This window comes from Ctenocephalides felis, unplaced genomic scaffold (assembly GCF_003426905.1).
Source record: "Ctenocephalides felis isolate EL2017-DRISC unplaced genomic scaffold, ASM342690v1 CF-g0.4_SCAFFOLD_03571, whole genome shotgun sequence".
NCBI classification, from domain to species: Eukaryota; Metazoa; Arthropoda; class Insecta; order Siphonaptera; family Pulicidae; genus Ctenocephalides; species Ctenocephalides felis.
In genome coordinates, this window is record NW_020539725.1 from 42,431,522 (window position 1) to 42,453,220 (window position 21,699).

General features: G+C 28.9%; 1 long non-coding RNA gene across 1 annotated transcript; it reads left to right on the top strand.

Annotated features, from left to right (window-relative positions):
• The first annotated feature begins 1,281 nt into the window (after positions 1 to 1,281).
• LOC113386983 lies at positions 1,282 to 21,136 on the top strand. The gene is made up of 3 exons (XR_003368033.1): positions 1,282 to 1,391; positions 1,904 to 2,006; positions 20,990 to 21,136. It is a non-coding gene; the product is annotated as an uncharacterized LOC113386983 (long non-coding RNA).
• The last annotated feature ends 563 nt before the right edge of the window (positions 21,137 to 21,699 follow it).

Genomic DNA, 21,699 nt, shown 5'->3' on the forward strand with positions numbered 1-21,699 from the left:
CTGCCTTAAGGCATATTGCCATGCACCACAATTTTATATTATATTATAGTATTTTTAAATGTACCACCATTAGCATGAGAAAGGCCAACAGTGTTATTGTATCAGCATTTATTATATAAAATAAATTTTACAATAAATATATAAAATTTTTTTTTTTAATAATGCTAACATAAAAATCTAAAAATAAATAACATAACAATGCAGAACCCTTTAACTTTTTCTTTAATTCCACGCGAACGAAGTCACAGGTACAGCTGGTTATTATTAATTAGACACAATATCAACTTATATGTTCATTGACTGATCATCTGCAGCTCAGTTGTTAAACTGTTTTCAAAACAAATATTGTAGATAGGATTTAAAATCAAATACACCTACAGAGGGCAGTTGTATCTACGATATCGATATTTTATCGATACAACTTCAAAAGATTTGAAGTGTCTCATCTTCACAATGCGGCATTGTTCATCTATGTTTATAGATATTATGGCAATTTCCTAATCTACAATTCAGTTTGTTTCTGCATCTCGCAGGCATAAGATAGGCGCGTGACCCGGCGCCAATGCTCCGGGTCGTCATCGTCACCATGACCGAAACCAAGACAGTTTTTATATTGTGTTAGTGATTGTGTTAGTGTTTATGTTAGTTTATATTGTGATTAAAGCTTTTGTTTGAAGCCTTCATTTGTAACTAGGTGAGTTAGTATTGCTTTTTTATCACGTGAAATCAATTCAGCCATTAATTATAAAACAAGGTGTGAGTGAAAATGTGTATTATAATATCTGTTATTGTAATAATTGTAGTGATAAATACGCGCCTGTATGTGCGCCATAAAAGCGCAGCTCATTATTTCAAAATTTACTGTTTTGTTATAATTTGACCAATTTTTGCGAGCTTTTAATATTTTAGGATGTCAAAACAATAAAAAAATGGTACATAAAAGTAACAAAAAATTGTTTACTGATTTTAACAAAGAAAATAATTTTCTGTTCATCGTACCAATGTGCTTTTTAGACAATTTAGTTTTATTTTTATCTATTATTATTTAGACAAAATGCCACATGCACACAGTTTATTAATATTAAATAAAATTGTTGCGCAAAACACTAAAATTCTATGAATTTCGTTCGTGTGGTTTCCAAGTGCAATATTTTGCACCCAATTTCCTATAGATGCCTCATGTTGTATGACGTCATCACGAGATCGTTGACCATATATGGTAATACCTAGATGAGGGCAGTAGTTGTTCAAAAATTATGCAAATTCAGTAACCAGGTAGCACTCGTTGTTGTCGGTCGGTCGTGTTAATTCTTGCGAGTGCAATTTTGTCCGAGTCGAAGGTCGCCGCGTGTGTTTGTGTGATTTTATCGGAAATATTTGCGAATAAAATGGTAAGTTTTAGATTTAATTTAATAATCGTTTCTATACAGTTAATGCTATACAGGGTAATTTGTAAATCGCAGTATAATAAACTCGGATTTAATATACAAATTAGACTAATTTTTCAAAATACGCGTTGACAAGCACGAGTTTGTATGCCTTTAAGAGCGGCCATTATTCCAAACTTTAATGAATTTTTATAGGTTAATCACTTTTTGTAAGCCTTTAAAATTTAAGGATGTTTGTTTGCGTAATCATTACTTTGGTCATGTTAAGTTTCATTAAAAACGCAAAAAAATACTTTGTCAATGTTTGATTATAAAGAGATTGATGTACAAAATATCTAATATAATAATAATACAGAAAATAGAAACGGCCCGCCCAATCAATCAAAGACTAATGATGACCGTTCTCAACTGATATCTTTCGAATAGTTCTGGATTATAATAAATAGATTTATTATTTTTTGTATTATTAGTATGTATATCGTTTGATTAAATTAATTCATTATTTGTTGTTACAGGTTTTATTTTGTGACAATTGTATAACAACGCTTTGCATACTTTGCCGCCAAATTATGCGTGCATGGGGCGTCTTTCATGAATCGCTTGGAAATTTTATCAAATGTAAGTTTTTATATATTTTTATAAGGCTTTTTATATTATACATATATATATATATATATATATATATATATATATATGTATATATATACTGATATAGGTCTGATGCTTTTTGGAAAACAAATCTGTTACACCATACCCATGTGTCGATTATATGCACAGAGATGCATTGTTATCTTCTAGATTCTACAAAAGTATATTAAAATATTGATTGTATTTAATATATATATATATATATATATATATATATTTATTTATATTTATTCTCTGAATGAGCATTTTTAATTATCCGTGTGAATTTTGAAATTGTTGGGATTAAATTTTAATACTCAATTCCATATATGACTATGTCGAGTGCAATGATGTTATTAATATTGGAAACGTTTATAAAATATTTTGGACCTATTTAAATGATTGCTAAATATTTGCTAAGCATTTAAATTATTTTGAATTATTAGATATTTCTCATTTATTGAATTATATTATTAGACAGATTTTCTATAAAAAATTATTATTAATATTATCACAATTACAATTTCTACACTTTATTTAATTTTTTTATTTTCAATTGGTTTCGCTAATTAAGCGAATAATAATAATTCTTCAAAATCAAATTCGATACTTCAATAACATTATATTACACATATCAATTTTTTACTACAGTTGGTTTTTTACTTTTTTGTTTTGACTTAAAATAATAGAATACTTTTTTATTTTTTGAGTTTCATTGTTCAAATCATTACCCCAAAATTATTTTGTCCAATTTAATATTACCTCCTTACGGTCAATTACATAGCAAATACAGAACTAAACGAAAATCCTAAAATTTTAGAGGCACTCGAAAAATGATTGAATTATAAAAATTAACTAAAATTTTTATTTGAGTTAATACTATACTATTAAAATTATAATACTATGTAGAAAATATTTTCGTATTTTACCATTTTTATTTTCACATATGAAATGTGTTACTTTATGACTAATTGGTCTATAATCTTACAAATTAAGTTTACATCAACTGATTATCACATATGTGAAATTGCTTACTATCTAGGTATAATTTCACATCGTTGGATAGGAATTTACGTTTATAATTTTTTTCAATTTTGATTTAGAAAATAAAACGAAATTGGAAATATTGAATCCGCAATTAATTATGACGTCTTGTTTATAAACACGATGAACCGTGGGGGACCAAAATATACAGACGGTATCATAAAAATAATTCATGTGGGCGAAAGATTTTATTCGAAGGTTGTATCAAAAAAATATACCATTTTCTCTGATAATAAATTCAGTCAAATACATGAATATTGGAAAATTTACAGTCAAATATTAATAGAATTTTTTGAAGGTTCGTAGTTACACTTATTTATTTAAAGTCAATTGTAAGTGACCAAGACTATAGTTAGGATTTTCTTAGCCAGTGTTTGAATATATTATTATTATTTTTAAGCAGTGGTAGGGGAACCAGGGTAATTCTTCCCTAATGGGGTAAAAATGAATTTTTTTACCCCAAAATGAATTTTTTTTCAAACTATGGACTTTTAATATATATTTACTGTATTTGTTGGGTTTTATTGGCCGTTTGGAGGTAATATCAAAATGAATACAATGACAATGAATTTTCATAAACAGTATCACTTGAGAAAATAATAAACATTAATTCACTATAAAAATTTCTTGATTTATTAATATTGCATATTAAATTTGTTGACTACTTTTTTATCTGCTACCTCTATTAGATTTTAGAAGATTTTATTAAGTCGTTTTTATATAACTTTAGCAATAAATGTTATCTGACACTTTTATGTGTGCTACCGTTTTATTCGATTCGATTCGATTCGATTCAGAAGGGAACAGGTCAGTAGGTAGATCTTGGCGTTTATTTTTAGAAAACAATGAACGTCTGCACCATAACTATTCCAGACCGAACTATATAGGCTATAAGGTTCAGTAGTAAAATTTAAACACACTTACGAACTCAGATATATATATATATATATATATATATATATATATATATACTAGATGACCCGACAAACGTTATCCTGTACCCACGTCTACAATTTAAGTTCCAAATTTACTTTACCATCCTATACTTCTTAGTATTCGATTTAATGCCCTTACATTTTGGGTCTTAGCGTAAGATATATACGTATTGGAAACTGCAGTTTTTAAATATTAGTATCTACGATAATAAAACAATATCACCTTTGTTATTTCCAACCAATATGATTGCTTCAATAATTTATATAATGTACGAGTATAATAGTCTATAATTTTTATAATCGAGTACCCTATATTAGACGCTTTTTTGCAGTTACAATTTTTAAATTACAATCTCTTACTAATAATTTAATAAACGTTATTACTTTACTTAATATCTAATGTAAATTAATTTGTAAAATCTAGTTCATATGGCACTGTTCAATCTAAGATCATGAACTTGCTGAATATTTCGTACCCAATTCCAAACAAATGAATTTTTGGCACATGAAACAAAATTCTAAATCATTTTTTCAATAAGTGGAAATTTTCTTTTGTATTTAAATAATTTAGTAAAGTAAAATACAACATGCATAAATTAAAAAAAAAAATGTATATGCCATATATAATTTCATCTGCCAAACATATATTGTATTTATATTGTTTTAATTTCTGGCTCATCTCAGCTGGTTCTCGGCAATAATATTGTAGATATTACATTTTTCTTATTCATAATTATAAATATGAATATTGTATACTTATATTCTCAAGGCTCGCTGAAAATAAGTTCAAATTTCAAGTGAATCGACATTTTTGGCAGATGACAGTTCTCATGTATCAACATGTTTTCAATGTCAAACAATGACAAGTTGTTTTATCTTACTATATTTTCACATACATCTTAAAAAATTCCTTTAATAAACTTTAGAAAAATTTATCAAAATCCGAATAATCGTTTAGGAGTATATTTACATACATTATTACAGAAGAATTTTATATAATATATATATATATATATATATATATATATATATATATATATATACACACCTTTATTATTTTAGTGAGTTGAAATCAATAAATTGTTTTTCCGCCTCACTTTACTTTCGACTTGATTTGTTATTGTATCGCCGATTTAATTCTATTTGGCAACAAAAACAGCGAAATGCAAGGTATCTACTGGCACTGGTAACCTGAAAAACCCGAATTTGCAAAACAGGAACCAGTCCGCCGAAAAAACTTTTTAAACGTTCTCTGAAGGGACTTCGTATTAAAGACAAAATCAAGACAGAAACGTCAGAGGCGCAGAGCGTATTATACGCTAGGGTGCATTTTGTTCGAAGCAATTTTTGCGAAAGAATAAATTAGAATACTTGTTTATTATTAAAGTTGCTGGAAATATGATGTGTCAAATGTTTAAAATAGCATTTATGTAAATATTTGAAAAATTTACGAGCTTTGCTTGAATTATTAGATGAGATATTTACTAAGGTCCCAAAGGGAAAAGCTTTGATTCTTCCCTGAGTTCTCATTTGCTAATTTTATTTAACTCAACGTGTCAAGTCAGTCTAAGCTCGCATGTGTTTGTGAACGTTTAGTATAATTTTACAAATATTTTTTTTTAGAAAAAGATACATAGATTTTGGAACTATAATCACTATTTTGTAAAACCTGATTTGAAAAAGTGTTATTTTATATATGTTATATGAAAACCAAAGTCACTACTGCTTGCATCAGGCTTTTCGAAGGGGGTCGAATACTTATTGCGGGAACTATTAGCTAATGATATCTGTATACATTCGTGTTCAACTTAGAATTGCAGTTTCGATAACGTTTGTATTGCTCGATTTTCGAATATCGCCAAGGTTTTAAATATCACAAAACTGTAGTTATTTTGTCAACTTATTTATTCACGAATGCTTTTTACTGGTACCGAGTTTTGTAATAAAGATTGATATTGCACTGAAAAAAACTGATGAATATAATATGTCCAATCAGTCTGTGAAACAGTTATTCATTGCATTCTCTATAGCCTTGCTTCATATTGGAGTACCTACGTTGACAAATTGGTTTCAAACAATTGTTTCCATCGGTGAATTGTTGAAATTTTTCAATTTGGAAATTCAATCATTATATGATATAAATCGATTTTTAAATAGTTGCTTTTCGGCTTTTAGAATAAAGAACTTGCAACTAGAACAGTTTTACACATAACGTGAAAATGTAATTTTGAACAGACCGTTACAGATTTTTACAGAAAAAAATTTGACGTTTTAAAAATCACAGTATTAAAACCAGCTGAGATGTGCCAGAAATTAAAACAATTTAAGATACAATATGTGTTGGCAGATGAAATTATATAATTTAGTTTAATAAATAACGCAATACGTCCATAATACATTATTTTTGAAAACTTATGCATGTTGTATTTTGCTTACTTTACTAAATTATTTAAATACAAAATAATATTTCTACTTATTGAAAAAATGATTTAGAATTTAATGTTTCATGTGTCAAAAATTCATTTGTTTGAAATTGGATATGAAATATTTAGCAAGTTCATGATCTTAGATTGAAGAGTGAGTGCCATATGAACTAGATTTTACAAATTAATTTACCTAAGATTTTAACTACAGTAATAATGTTTATTAAAATATTAGTAAGAAAAATGTAACTTAGAAACTATAATTGCCAAAAGCAACTAATATGGGGTACGTGATTATGAAAATTATAGACTATTATCTATTATATAAAAATAAGTCGGGTTTTCCTTCCATACGATATAACTCCAGAACGCACGAACCGATTTCGAAGATTTTGCATTCGTTGGAAAGGTCTCGGACTCCGTGAGGTTTATAGCTAAGAAAATTAGTGGTGCATGGCATCGTGCCTTAATGCAAATTGCTGGAACTTCACGCACCATAATTAAGAATTCGAGTAATGACATTAGTGAGAATTATCAGAATTATGCTTGGTTAAGTCAACGAGCAAATCTTGCCGCAAAGAATGATGTACACGCACTGAATTTCACAATCCAATCAAAAATTGCTGGCGATTTGGTGACATACCAATGATTCCGACTGATCTTTCGTTTGACTACATACGATTGCAATTTCCAGTTCGCCTTGCGTTAGCAATAACAAGTCGCAAGGCCAATCGCTTAGTGTTTGCTAGATAAATTTCAAATAAATTATTTAGAAAATCATTGTTTTTCACATGGCCAGTTATACGTTGCCAAAAAACAAAAAAAATTGGTTTACCAAAGAGCACTTCAATGAAACGGATAATTTGCGGATTCACTTTTATTTACTCAGAGAAGTTCAACTAAAAGACGCTTCGATTTTTGTAATCGAAATAAATTCATTACTATTGTGTAATAAAATTAAATTTTTTCTTTTCAAATATAAAACAAACAAAAAATTTCTTCATCTTTCTCACGAAACCATCTGGTGGAGTTTGCTAGTTTCATGAGATCCACGTTATCATTTAAACGCCTTGCCAATGCAAATCATTTCATAATTTCCATATGGATGCAATATCGAATAACCTGACACCTTCCTTCGAGCAATCTCTAATATATGTTTATATACCCTAACACATGTGCGATATCGATTCTCGTATAAAATGTATGTCACACATATCGTGGAGTGGAGTTTTCTTGAGATTTTCCTTTTGAAACGTCAAACTTTGACGATGTTTATCAAGTATCATAAAACTGCTCTTGCACGTGTGTTTGCCTTGGACGCGTGGGCGACTACGTTTTGACGCATTCTGCCGATGGCTGTGACGTTCTCACGATGTGTTGTTCATGTGTTGTATAAATAGAAAGGTGGTATCATATATCTATGCAGGTCGAACAAACGGACAAATGTCCAGATTTAACTAATCATACGAGGAATATATACATTATACGTAATTTGCTGTTTCAATGCTGCATTTTTCATTGAAATACTCTTTTTCTGGCAGTGCACCTAACTTTCATGTACTGCTTATGCTGCATTTTTATGTTATCAATGTTTTTATTTTATTTGTGATAGCTTTACGAAAACTAGTGGTGTATCGTGAATTAAGGCAAATTTAAGTCTGGGACTTCCCGTACCGTAATTTCAAATTTTCAAAAGCTTTAACAAATATTGAAAACTTTGGAAACATTAGTGGAACGCATTCCATAAATACTAAAGTATATTTAATTAAAACTCATTTCACTCAATTGACTAATTTACAATGATTTATTAGACATTGATTTAGAATAATTATATTTTATACATGCTTTTTTTCTCAAGTTTGCTCCAATTAGATTTAACTTTTTTGAATAAATTAGAAGTTTTTTTTTAATATTCTGTAATTTTTTATAGTTTTGAAATTTTTGAAAAAAATTAAAGTTGAAATCCATTCAAGCGAACTTTAGAGGCGTCCATTAATCACGTGATCGATTTTTAAGGAATTTTGGACTCCTCCTCTCCCTTGGTGATACGTGGTGATATTCAAAATTACCCTCCTACCCTCACCAAACATCACGTGCATTTTTAGTTACGATAAATTTTTTATTTTTTTTATTTTTTTTAAATGTTTGGATTTTTTTTTAAGTTTTAGGTAAAAAATAAATATACGTGATATCTTACAATACCCCTCTCTCCCACGTGATATTTCGTAATTTTTTGTCAAAACAAAACCCCCCCCCGCCCTTAAATATCATAAATCTAGGTACAGAACTTATAGATATAGTAACAAATATTGTACTCAATAATAAAATTTCCGTAGCATGTGTGTCTAATGATCATTTTTGAGCACCACTTGCCAATTTTTTTTTGTTTGCTCTTTTTTATTTTTTATTTTTGAAACCCATTTAAGTGGGTGACTTCAAACATTATAAGTCTTGGTACTGGACCTATAGAAATGGTAACAAATATTGAACTCATTACTGAAATTTTCATAAAATATCTGGTAATTTGATATGCATATGTCTAATGATCATTTTTGAGCGCCAATTTCTCTCTTTTGGTTTTTTAAAAATTTTATCTTTAAATCCTATTTAAGTGAACTCTATACGTTATACGTTATAAATCTTGGTACGATACCCATAGAATTGCTGACAAATATTGTACTTGTTAGTAAAATTTTCACAAAACATCTGATAATCATTTTTTGTATTGGTGATCATTTTGATCATCATTCTTTTACCACCGAACCTACTTTCTTAAAATACAAGTCAATACAAGTGATGTTTTTTAAATCATTCAAATCTGCCGCTCCATTTTCTCAAAAACTTAATTGGCATTTTTTCCTCCAAAAGGACTTGACCTGTCTTTGCCAAAAACTTATCAGCATGTCTTCACATCGAAATCGTACACAAACTTTGTATCCGAACATACATACACACATACAAACATCAGTTTTCCTCAAAGTTTTCCAAAATTTTCAGAAGACCTTGAAACGTAAAGATTTGCTAAAAATTTGATTCACTATTTTTTTTACCAATACTACGATTTACCCCAGTGTTTACTAACCTTTTTTTGCACCGCGCCTCCCCGCTCTAATAAAAATTGTTGCACTCCCCTTAATTTTTGCAACAATTTTATTTTATAAATACTCAACTGACATTATCAGGCTACAAATTAATATGCGGTATTATATGTAGCAATATCTATAATAACTAATTTTATTGATTATTTTTCAACATCATTTCGAAAATTGTGGGTTATTTTCGAAAATAGTATTCTGGAAACGAATATACGCGCCCTCCATAAAACAATCTGGCACTTCCCCTGAGGGAGCGCGCCCCACAGGTTGGAAACCGCTGACTTACCCTATTTAAAGTTAATCAGTTATGCCTGATGCAATATGAAATTCAGTGTACTAATTATACCATTAATACTACATACTCATTAGCAAATGATCTTTTATTTTAACGCATGTAAAATAATTTTGCCTCCATCTGTTACACAACGGAATAAAAGTGACTTAAGTTATTAAGTTATTAAGTTATTAAGTTTTTAACTTCCCGAAGGAGAAGTTTATGTTTTCATCAAAAAATCCGAATCGCTAATTTTATGTTTTCTCGACGTTTCGAGCCATTCTGAATCGAATGAGACCAAATTTGGAAAAAGTATGTGTGTGTGTGTGTGTGTGTGTGTGTGTGTGTGTGTGTGTGTGTGTGTGTGTGTGTGAACAGATTTTTTGCCGTAAATCGACGTTTTCTCCAAAACGGTTGGACCGATTTCAAAAATTTAAAAGCCATTTGATGTATCTCGATGAGGACAATCGTCTCTGAGTTTTGTGCGGCGATCGGCCAAGCCGTTTCTTTGTAAATTGCAGAAAAGTGAAAAATTTTTCGTCCACGTTTTAGCCCGCAATTCTGAATCGATTCTGAAAATTCAAAAACCGTTCGATAGATATTGGTTGGGAATCGTGCTGATTAGTTTTTGGTTAAGATCGGCCGGGCCGTTTTCTTGTAATAAAGTTTTTAAAAAAAAAATTTGACGATTTTTATGATTATTTTTTTGACGAAAGATACCATAGTTTTCTAGGTCATACTAAAATATTACGGCCCTACGACAACTGGTTCAGCTTTAAAAATTAGTCAAAGTTTGCAAAAATCAGTATGGTCTTTTTGGCATTTGTCAAAATTAGACTTTTGATCGACGTTTTCTCAAAAACGCCTGAACCGATTTTAGAAATTTAAAAGCCATTTGATGTATTTCGGTGAGGACTATCGTTTGTCAGTTTTGTGCAACGATCTGTCAAGCCGTTTCTTTGTAATTCGAAAAAACTTTTCGTCCACATTTAAGCTCATCCTACCGAACCGATTTTGAAAAATCAAAAACTGTTCGAAAGATATCATTTGGGAATGATACTGATTAATTTTAGGTGAAAATCTACCGAGCCGTTTTCTTGTAATTAACTGTTGAAAAAAAGTGTTAAATTTTCGTCCACATTTAAGCTCATCCTACCGAACCGATTTTGAAAAATCAAAAACTGTTCGAAAGATATCATTTGGGAATGATACTGATTAATTTTAGGTGAAAATCTACCGAGCCGTTTTCTTGTAATTAACTGTTGAAAAAAAGTGTTAAATTTTCGTCCACATTTAAGCTCATCCTACCGAACCGATTTTGAAAAATCAAAAACTGTTCGAAAGATATCATTTGGGAATGATACTGATTAATTTTAGGTGAAAATCTACCGAGCCGTTTTCTTGTAATTAACTGTTGAAAAAAAAAATTTAATCCTTCTTTCATGGAACTTTTTTTGGCGATATACATCATGGTGTTATAGAACTTACTGTAATATTACGGCCTTACAACAAGTAGTTTAATTTTAAAAATTCGTCAAACTTTGCTAAAATTATTATCGTTTTTTTTAAAGTAGGATTGATGAAGTATATTATTTACACATTTTTTTGATCAAGTCGATTATTTACACATATCGGGAAGTTCATGTAATTTGCCTCAAGGCTAAATACCAAACCAACTAGTTATTTATTTTTTATACGATTTATTTACACCTGTTCTAATAGGTTAATAGATAAATTTTTGAAAAACGATAGGAGCTTCAAAAATACAAAATCCTCTGCCAATGTCAGTCATTTTAAGATTCACATAATTCCATATATAATAAACTTATTTTTTTAATTTTTCCCGTGGCATTGTTGTGGCGCAGTTATCTGGCATGGATTTGGGTGATCCTTGAGGTAGCTCTTGTATTTGTTAGGCTTAGAGTTGATGTCGATCTCTTTATGAATTAAACAATTGGGAACATATAGAAATAGTTCATTTAGACATTATTGAATTTTCAAAATGTTCGATTTGGAAACAAATCAAGTGGGGGACAAGATGTATCGTATTCGACTTATTTTGTATTACTATCTGAGTTTGTTTTATGTTGCAAAACCAATAAGATAATGTGGATCTATTAGGTTATATATGTTATTCATTGATTTGTATATGCAGTATGCTACACTTAGTGATAAAAAAGTTATTCACATCGATGCAGAAAATATATACATTTTTATTTTGAAGATCCTTCAAAAAGTTTTAATCGCTGCAGTTTTCAAAAATTATTTAAAATTCATCAATTCAAAATTTTATACGATTTATGTAAGTTTTAGAAAAACAATTTTACAAATTGCCAAAATATCAATCGACACTATTAATTTCTTGGAAAAAAGTTAGTTGAATAGTTGAATAAAAAAAAAATTGACAATGATATTAATTTATTGCAATAATAATTTCACATTTAAAGCTTCGTAAAAGCTTTCGCAAAAATTAAAATTATGATTATCTTTAAAAGACCGTTACAGCTTAAAAGCTTAAAATTATTTTAAATATATAAAAAGAAAAATTATAACTCTGATGTTCGTTGATATCACTGCACGAGTAATACGTGCGGAAGAGATAATGAATGCTACAAAAGTAGTTTTTTATTTTTATTTAGGGATTTTTTACTTTGTGCTGCACGTAGTGTTTTTTGTTTTAAGAAAATGTATGTCAAAGAATTTTTTAACTTTCATTTGGTTTTGTTACCATTTTGTGAGAGAGACGTTTGTTTTAAAAGTTAAATGAGACTTTGTTTGATATTTAATTGGAACTTTAATTGTATCTGTCTCGTGATAATAAATCATAACCGTTAAATATTTTTCATAATATGAAATAATGAGAAATAAAATACTACTTTGCTACTTTGCACGTAGAATTGGTGTAATTTTAATAGCCTATAAAAACCTATGATTACTAAAATTGTTAACAAACTTCGAACGACGTTTATAGCTAAGTCAGTTTATATAAACATTTTTTGAATGAATTACTTAATAATTCAAATTTGACATTGTCTTTTGCTATTTATCTTCATCAAATTTTCATTTATTGATTGATTCAAATATTATAAAAACCAAACAAGAATGTTTCGATTATATTATTGAGTTACAAATTAGGGTTTTTCATTCGTATACAAAAAATGATTAAAAATTATCTTTGTTTGGCCGTAACTTCAATTAATTTTCTTCTTTCAGAATCATCTGTTCTAATATTTTTAATTTCTATGTCCGAAATTAAATTAATAATTTGAACTAGAAATTAATTAAATTTATACCTGAATTTGGTTTGTATTTGCTTATTTTATTCACGAAATTCATTTTCATTTCATATTCATACGTTTGCCTCTGGGAAATTGTATAGTTTAACGGAATATCTATTTCACGCTTCAACGAAGGCTTTGTTACAATCTTTTGTGTAAAAACGTTTCGTATTTTGGAGTAAACCAGATCATTAAAAATAATTCAATACAAATTGTCACAAAATTTTGCCACATGTGGAAAAATTAACGCAATAAATATTACTTATATTGTAATAGCTCAAAATCGAAATTGGCGACGTAAAGTCGTATTGACCATTTTTTACACAATATTTAGTTCAGATAATAGTATTAATTATTATTTACATAGTCTTTGTGAAATATATTTATATGATGCAATCAAGTTTAAATATTTAATATTTTTCAAATCGAAGCAAATCGGGATTTAATTTTAAATATTAAATATTAAAGAATGTTAAATATTAAAGTACCTCAAATATTAAATAATGTCCATGTTCTATTTTATATAAATGAATTTACAAGCTCAATTCGTACGTTGTCTCTTTAATAGTAATTGTATTAGTCAAGTTCTAAATTAAAATATTTAATTTAATTATTTTGTTTTAGCCTTAAATCATTTGTATGAATCTGTAAATACCTTGGAAGGCCAACCTTAAGAAGTGTCATACCAAAACTTTACTCGAGTTCATTGATCTCAGAAATCATCTTAATTGATTTTAGCCTTTTGGGGGCATTGCTGCAACATACACATATTCTATCCAATATAATCGCCACACAGAAGGATTTACCTATAGGTTGCAAAAATCAGGTTAAGTTTTCAAAAATGTGGGTCATGTAGTTCTAGTAGTTCTGATAGTTGTTGAAACAAAAAGAAATATTCACTTTCTTTATTCATACAAATATTTTTTTAACAATTTCGAAAGAATCATTCGGAAATAAACTATTTTTTATTAATTAAATGTTGTCAATAACTTTGACATTGGGGCGCAAATACTCTTTTTACCAAGAAGATTTTGATGGCAATACATACCAATTATAGATTTTCACACATAATATTTTCCATATATTTTTTACAATTCAAAGTCATTTGAATATCACGACTCCGAATCCTCATTCGCAATCTTCGATAAAACATCACAAACGTCCAGCGAGATATTTTTCGCTCCCGCCGTCCGATAAATTCTGGTTTATTAATAGTCTTGAGCGTGGTCCTGTTTCTGGGCTAAAAATACACTCATAATCGTATCTTACCAAGTGTTCTTAGTTTCGGTTCCCGATATAGATTAAGGCTTCTTTGCAATACAGGAATGCTCAATTCTTTAATGAACCAAAATGATCATAGCAAAAAATAAAATTTCCTTGACAATATGTTAATTTCTTTATGTATGTACTTCTGGTCAAATTTTGAATAATTGAATTTGAATTATTTATATGACATTGTTTACGTAGGGTAAGTTATTGCAATCGTCCAAAAATCGAAAATGAAAATTTTTGCATATCTCGACGTTTCAGACGTATCTGAACATTTTGGGATTCCTTGGAAAAAAATTGATGTGTGTATATGTGGATATAATTTTTAGTCGAAGATTTTGGGCGTACTGATCAACCTGTTTGAATTATTAAAAAACAATGAATTTCTCTTGATAAAAAACGTGCCGACTTTAAAAATTCGCATCCGATTAGAGTGGTTCGCAAACCATATTGCTTGCGTCGGCGGTGTCTGTTTATTTTTTTATTATTGTAAAAAATCATGAAGGTCGTCGCCCAAATATAACAAAAGATCTATAAAATATTTATGGAATACGATTAATAAGTTACAGTATTAACAGTAATCTGTTTAAAACTTTTGAAATTTCTCGAATATTTCATTACAGCAATTCCGAAAGTTCCAGCAATTTGTTTTAAGACACGATGCCATACATCATTATTTTAATTATTAATTTATTTAGTGATTCGAACTATTCAATTGACATTTCATTTACTTACAAATATTAAAATCACACTAAATGCAATTTGAATAAAAAATATACAGATATACCGTTTCTTTATATTTTAAAATTATGTAGAACATGTATGCACTCTGTTTCTTTTTTACATAATATGCAATATTAAATTTATTTTAAAGCTTCTTCTGGTTAATATACTTTTATTAAAAAATCATTTTATGAAAACTACGCTTCTGATGTTTAACATTTCAATTTCCTTCGGGCGGAGAAACATAAAAGAAATCTCAAGAATAAATCTTATTTGATTACATTTCTAAATAAACAAAAAAAAATACAGTGAATGATTTTTAAGAAAATATATTTTTCTTTGGAATGAAATTACTTTTTATAAAGGATGATGAATGTTATAGTTACTAAGCATTCTTATGATTGGTAATTTAGACATTTTTACTTGTACAATAAGTAACAATCGTTCTTTTAACTTAGCAAATTTTAGTTCAGTTTTTAATCTTTGGTTGCCAATCATAGTTTTATTTTCAATCGTTATTTACGATTTTACTCACCATTAATTACCATTTATACCATTGATATATTAATTACTATAAATTTATTACATTTATACTAAAAATAAATGTACAAACCTACAATTGCAAAAATAACATTTTAAGACTAACGATTTGTGATTCAATCTATAGAAAATGCTTTTTTGGCAAATGAAAATAATTTCAGACTTACGAAGTGAGTCTGTCATTGAAAGGATTATTCTTGGTGCTATAAATCTTTTTAAATTTCTATTTCACGATTCTGTCAAGAAATTTTGATGTACCAATGTTGGAGAAATCAAAAATCATATAAATTACTATTGGTTGTTATAAAATAATTAAATCTTTTTGGAACAGATTTTTCAAATTAGTAGTAATAAGAAAATGCATTAAAGTTATATTATAAACTTTTGTGTTATTTTTCTTGGAAGCTTTATGCTTTAGCTTAAGATCTAGACTCTGGAAAGACTTTTTGGCTCCTCAATGTTATTCAAAGATAAAGATGGATTTTATAATTGGATTTTATAGTTGATATTTAAACCTTTTCATTAAGTTTGATTTGCAAAATCTTGGATTATATGATAAGTAGCAATTTTGATTTAACTTGTACAGAGTGGAATGTTCTAGCTTCTCCTTATTAATCCTGATGATGTCCTGTCATTAAGAAACCTGCAGAAATCTTTGTCAAATATGTTAATTAGCAGCTTTGAGTTTTGCAAATTATATGCAATGTTATTGAACTTCTTACTGATAAATTGGCTTTATCATAATGATTAATTTCAAATTTAATACTTAAGCCAGGATTCTTCATATGTGAAATCCGCAACTTAAAGATTTGATCTTTATTTTAAGTGAATATTCTGATACTGTCGAAATCGCAAATTTTTTTTTTTGCTTATTCAAAGGCTGCACGGAAATCCTATTCAAAGTAAATATACCTCTACAAAAATATTCGCATGCATCCGAATGCGATGCAACGTGAAATAGCAAAGCCAACTGCTGAAGTCAGGGCCATAGAATCCGGTATGCAAAATCATTTTCCTCACAAGTTGCTATATCGTAATGTTTTTTCCCGAAGTTTTCCTATTTATAATTTCTTATAGAGAATACGAGAAATTGAAAAATGCTGGTGTACTTTAGTGTAAGCTGTTGTCAGCTTTAGTAAAACGGGCGGAATAAAAATGAAGCTCAGTTGACAGTCGGCTGTATGTCACAGAACGAGTGCGCGCTTTTTGACATTCTACTATAAGTACACGTCACAGCGTATTTTATATGTTGCAATATATAAAATTGTTTAAATATTTAGATGCACGTGAAAAATTGCTTCTAGGTGAAAACATGTTCAATCCTAGGTGATCCGGTGAACTTCGTGATATTTATTTACTTAGTAGTAACTATTATACTTCACATCGACTTTAGGTACTTCACTTCACACGAAGTTTGTCTTGGTTTCTTAGAATTAACAAGGAACATTAGTATAATCGATTACTTTACCTAAAATTGCCCAAAAAATCTTATTGATAACAGATTTTACAGTAGGAATATTGTTTTTGTTTTCTTCAATAGAAATTAGAACTTTATGTTCTATAAGCTGTTGGGCTGAATCTTTTTCTTGTCTTGTATTTTTAGATGGTAAATCAACAATTCAGATAGATCCATTAATATTTAATTCATTTTTATTAGAATTTATCTAATAGGGCTGGCTTTTTATTATAGCTTTGGAAGGACAGTTTATTATTATTGCTACTGCTTGATATTGGGGTGGCAGACCCACGTGCCAACGACTTCGCCACGAGGCTCCACCTTTTCATAATTTTCACTGCCAAAATGGTTGTACATTTGAAAGTGTTAAATATTAATTTAGCTAAAAAATTCTGACCTTTTACTTTCCCTGAACTACCATCATATTCATATTCATGGTTAATAAAATAGGTCAAATCATTTCTGATGTACTCGAGTTTTTGAAAGAATAACAAGCAGCAATTCTTAATACACGAATATGTATATATATATATATATATATATATATATATATATATATATATATCAGGGTGGACTTTAATATGGACATTTTCGAATTTCCTTGCTTCCAAGGGCTCAAATAGTTTCTCTGAAAGTTTTAGCTCTTAATATTAAATTTTAGATAGTGAGCAATTCAATCAAACTTTGCATGGAAATAGCATGAAATTTTTTTTGAAAATTAAACATTGTTACAACATTAAACCAGAGAATTGTTTTTTATCAATTTGGAACCATTTGAGCCCTTGGGAGCAAGAAAATTCGAAAATGTCTATATTAAGGACCACTCTAATATATATATATATATATATATATATATATATATATATATATATATATATATATATATATATATATATATATATATATATATATGTACACAGATAAATGTTTGTTATATCAACAGATAGACCCATTTTGAATCGAATGCAAATAAAACACAATTAATTAATAAACTTGTTCCTCCTTTTTCTCTTTTGAAATGTATGATTTTCTTTGATCGTTGCCATTAGGAGTTTGTTATATCGATTTTAAATTAGATGTCAAAAGAAACTCCAGTCGCTTTTCATAATTTTGTTGGAACGAATAATAAACAAATAAATCATTGCTATGTAAAGATAATTAATATTAAGGATATCCTTATTTCTAAGAATATTATTATTTTTTTATATGGTTAAAATCTGAATTTTCAAGTTCAAATTAATATTTTGTATTTTGTCTTAGTTTGTATGTAATATCACATGTGTATGTCGACATTTATATATAGGGTAGAATTTCATGGAATTAGCAAATACGTAAGTTTACCAATTTTTAAAAATGACAATATTGTACAAAAACTATAAGTAATATAAGTAATATATTTGTTTTTCTTTGTGCAAGTACCTAAATATTTTTAATAACGTTGAAGTCTGATGTGGTTTTCGGTATTTGAAAAGCAAATAAAATTTTGGTATAAATTGGTTAACCACCCATTGGTTAACCATTCCTCCAATGTGACGATTTTCTTATAAGATGTAATTAACATTAAAATATCAATTGTTGGTTTCTTTATCAATATGTATATCAAAAGAATTCTTAGTTTCTTCCTAAATCAAATTCACGCCCGCATTGACTTCTTTTATCTTTTAGTAAGCGAATAGTAATCTTACAACCTAAGTTCAAGATTAGGTCTATTAGACTTCATAATACCTGGAATTTATCTCAACATTTTTTTTCTATTTTTAATTATTCTTGAATAGCAATCAGAACCTAATAGTTATATAAGCTGTTGTGCTGATTTGACTTAATACTAGTCTCTTTGACGGATGACAATCCAATCAGTAGTCACATCTCTGAATGATATATTGTTATTACAATTTCTGTAATAGGGCGAGTATTTTTATCGGTGCAGCAATGCCGGATAAGGGCTGTTTTCACTTGGAAACATATTGCTATCTATGTTTCCAAGTAAAAATGGTTGTCACTTCTGCCTGACAACAGGCTGCTCGAAGTAGGTATCGAACTTGGGACCCCTGAATCAAGTTCCGTCACTCTTACGACAACATGCTATCAATAAGTAATTTGGATTTGAATCTTCTACAAATAGAAGTGTAATTACTGTCGACTTTAATATCTAATTTGCAACCAATCTTGTAAATTCCAAATAGTCACATCGGAATGAGATTTATCCTCCTAGAACTATTAAACACCAAAGTGAGCAATTCTAAGATAACTTCCTATATTTTTCGAATTCAAAAGCATAAGCGATTACTTTTTGATATGCGGAACGACAAAGTGCCCGCTGCAAGTGGCAGAGCTTTCCGTTGCATAAGAATTAATTTAAAGTTGAATTTCACTACACGACTCGCCCTCTTGCTTTGTTTCAGTTTCAAATAAAAACTGTCATCCTTTGCATATGAAAGATATTTTTGAAGGAGTAATACGCAAAGAAAATATTGTGAGCATATTTAGAATTGGGTATGTCATAGGGATTATAAAAAAAGTATACTTGCAGGCATCAGTTGAATAAAATTGAAGTATGACATCGTGCTTTAGGTGAATTGCTAAAACTTCACGTTTTGTAAACGAACATTAAATGAATAAAATAACTAAACGAAGTGTGCTTTTTTATGGATCAGAGATATGGACTCTAAGAAAGACCGATAAAATCTGGAGTGTTTTGAAATTTGGTGCTGGAGACGAAGATAAAAAAGGTAACAAATAAAGATGTCCTTAGAAGAATGGGCGAAAAAGTAACTTTATTGACAATGAGCACCGAAGAAAGCAAATCAGACCCATTCTGCAAAATGTGTCTTCTAAAGAAGGGGATAGAAGAAGAATGCAGATGATTGTTGACTTACGCGAGGAGAAAAAATACAGGAAACTGAAAGTCGAAGTACAGGACCAGGTAGCATGCAAAAAGTATGGGAAGGAAAATGAATAAAATGGTATAAAATTGATTAATGAAAATAGTAATGGGTATATTGAACAAGGGAGAGAAAGGAAAACATCGATTTTGTGGTGCTCTCATACTATGGACCTGTCTTTGGTTTGACTATTATTTATATATTATTATATGTAACTATGCAAAACTATTGACTATGTAACGTAAAGCTTAATAACTACCCGGTTGAAAGCCATTAAAAATTAAAATTAAATTTCGATATATGACAATAATCACAATTTTGAAAAAATTGAAACTTATCGAAATATGATTCTGAGAATTTTAATTATTTGAAAAGTCTTTGAGAATGTTGACACTTTATTTCAAAAATGATTTCATCATCGTATGATTACTTTAATTTTCAGATTATTTCTAGATATTTGGTACTTTTTTATACATTTCTGTTTGAATTAATTAATTAACTAGTTGAAAGTGGCATTTAGCCTTAAGGCGTGTTGCACAAACTTACCGAAATGTGTAAGAATTGACTTAATCAATCGAAATTTAGATATTTCGATAAAATTTTCAACTGGTTATTTCAAAAATAAACTTATCGCTTTCAATTAAATCTAAATATTGCTATTTCGAATAGAATTTTCTCAAACACATTTGAATTAGCTGTAATTATATTAATTATATTGCACCAACACGCGCTTGTATGCCTAAAAATTGTAGCTTTATTTTATTTATTAAATTTTAATGAATTTATTATGTTTGACTCATCACATCACAAAAATAAATTTTTACTATAATATTTTTAAAATTAAACTATTTGTCGTAGGGCCGTAACACTTTATAAGACCATGATATCTGTCGGCCAAAATATTTTTTTCAACAGTTAATTCAGAGGAAAACGATCCGGTAGTTTTTTATCCAAAACTAATCAGTATTATTTTCAGTTTTTGATTTTTCAAAATTGATTTAGGATTGAGAGCTAAAACGTGGACGAAATTTTTTACACTTTTCTGCTATTTACAGAGAAACGATTTGGCTGAACGTCGTGCAAAATTGATAAACACTAGTCCTCCTACTTCTTCCAAATTTGGTCTCATTGGATCCAGAATGGCTTGAAACGCCGAGAAAACATAAAATTAGCGCATCGGATTTTTTTATGGAAACAAACTTTTCCTTCGGTAAGTATAATTTAATTTTACTTTTACTCTATGATATGATAATCAGATAAGAACATCTCGAATCGTAAAGATATATATTTTAAAAGTGAGCTTTTTTCTGTTTTTGAAACATTGGGTTCACGACACACGCAAAAAATCTTCCTCTTCCCTCCAAGAAAAAACAAAAGTTATAACTCGATACCGAAAACGTATCCATCTTGGATAATTTATGTTAAATACGGCAAAAAACTAATACAAATGTTTTTATTCCACTATGTAAGTTAATAAATGAGCACATGTGCTTGGAAAAAAAACATGTGAATACACTTTTTGTGGAAGTAGTCAGCAATATATTATTCGTATGCGCAGAAGTAATCCCGTCAGCGCACACACAGCAACCAGATTGTTTTTTCTTCTATGCCAGAACGGAAAGAGGGATGTAATATCAAAAAGCCATCCATTAATCAATATTTTTTTGATGATGGTACAAGCCTCATGTGACTACATAAAGGTTCAACTCGAAATAGAGAACGAATATTAAAGCAAGTTTATTTTTTTGTTGATTAATAATAAAAA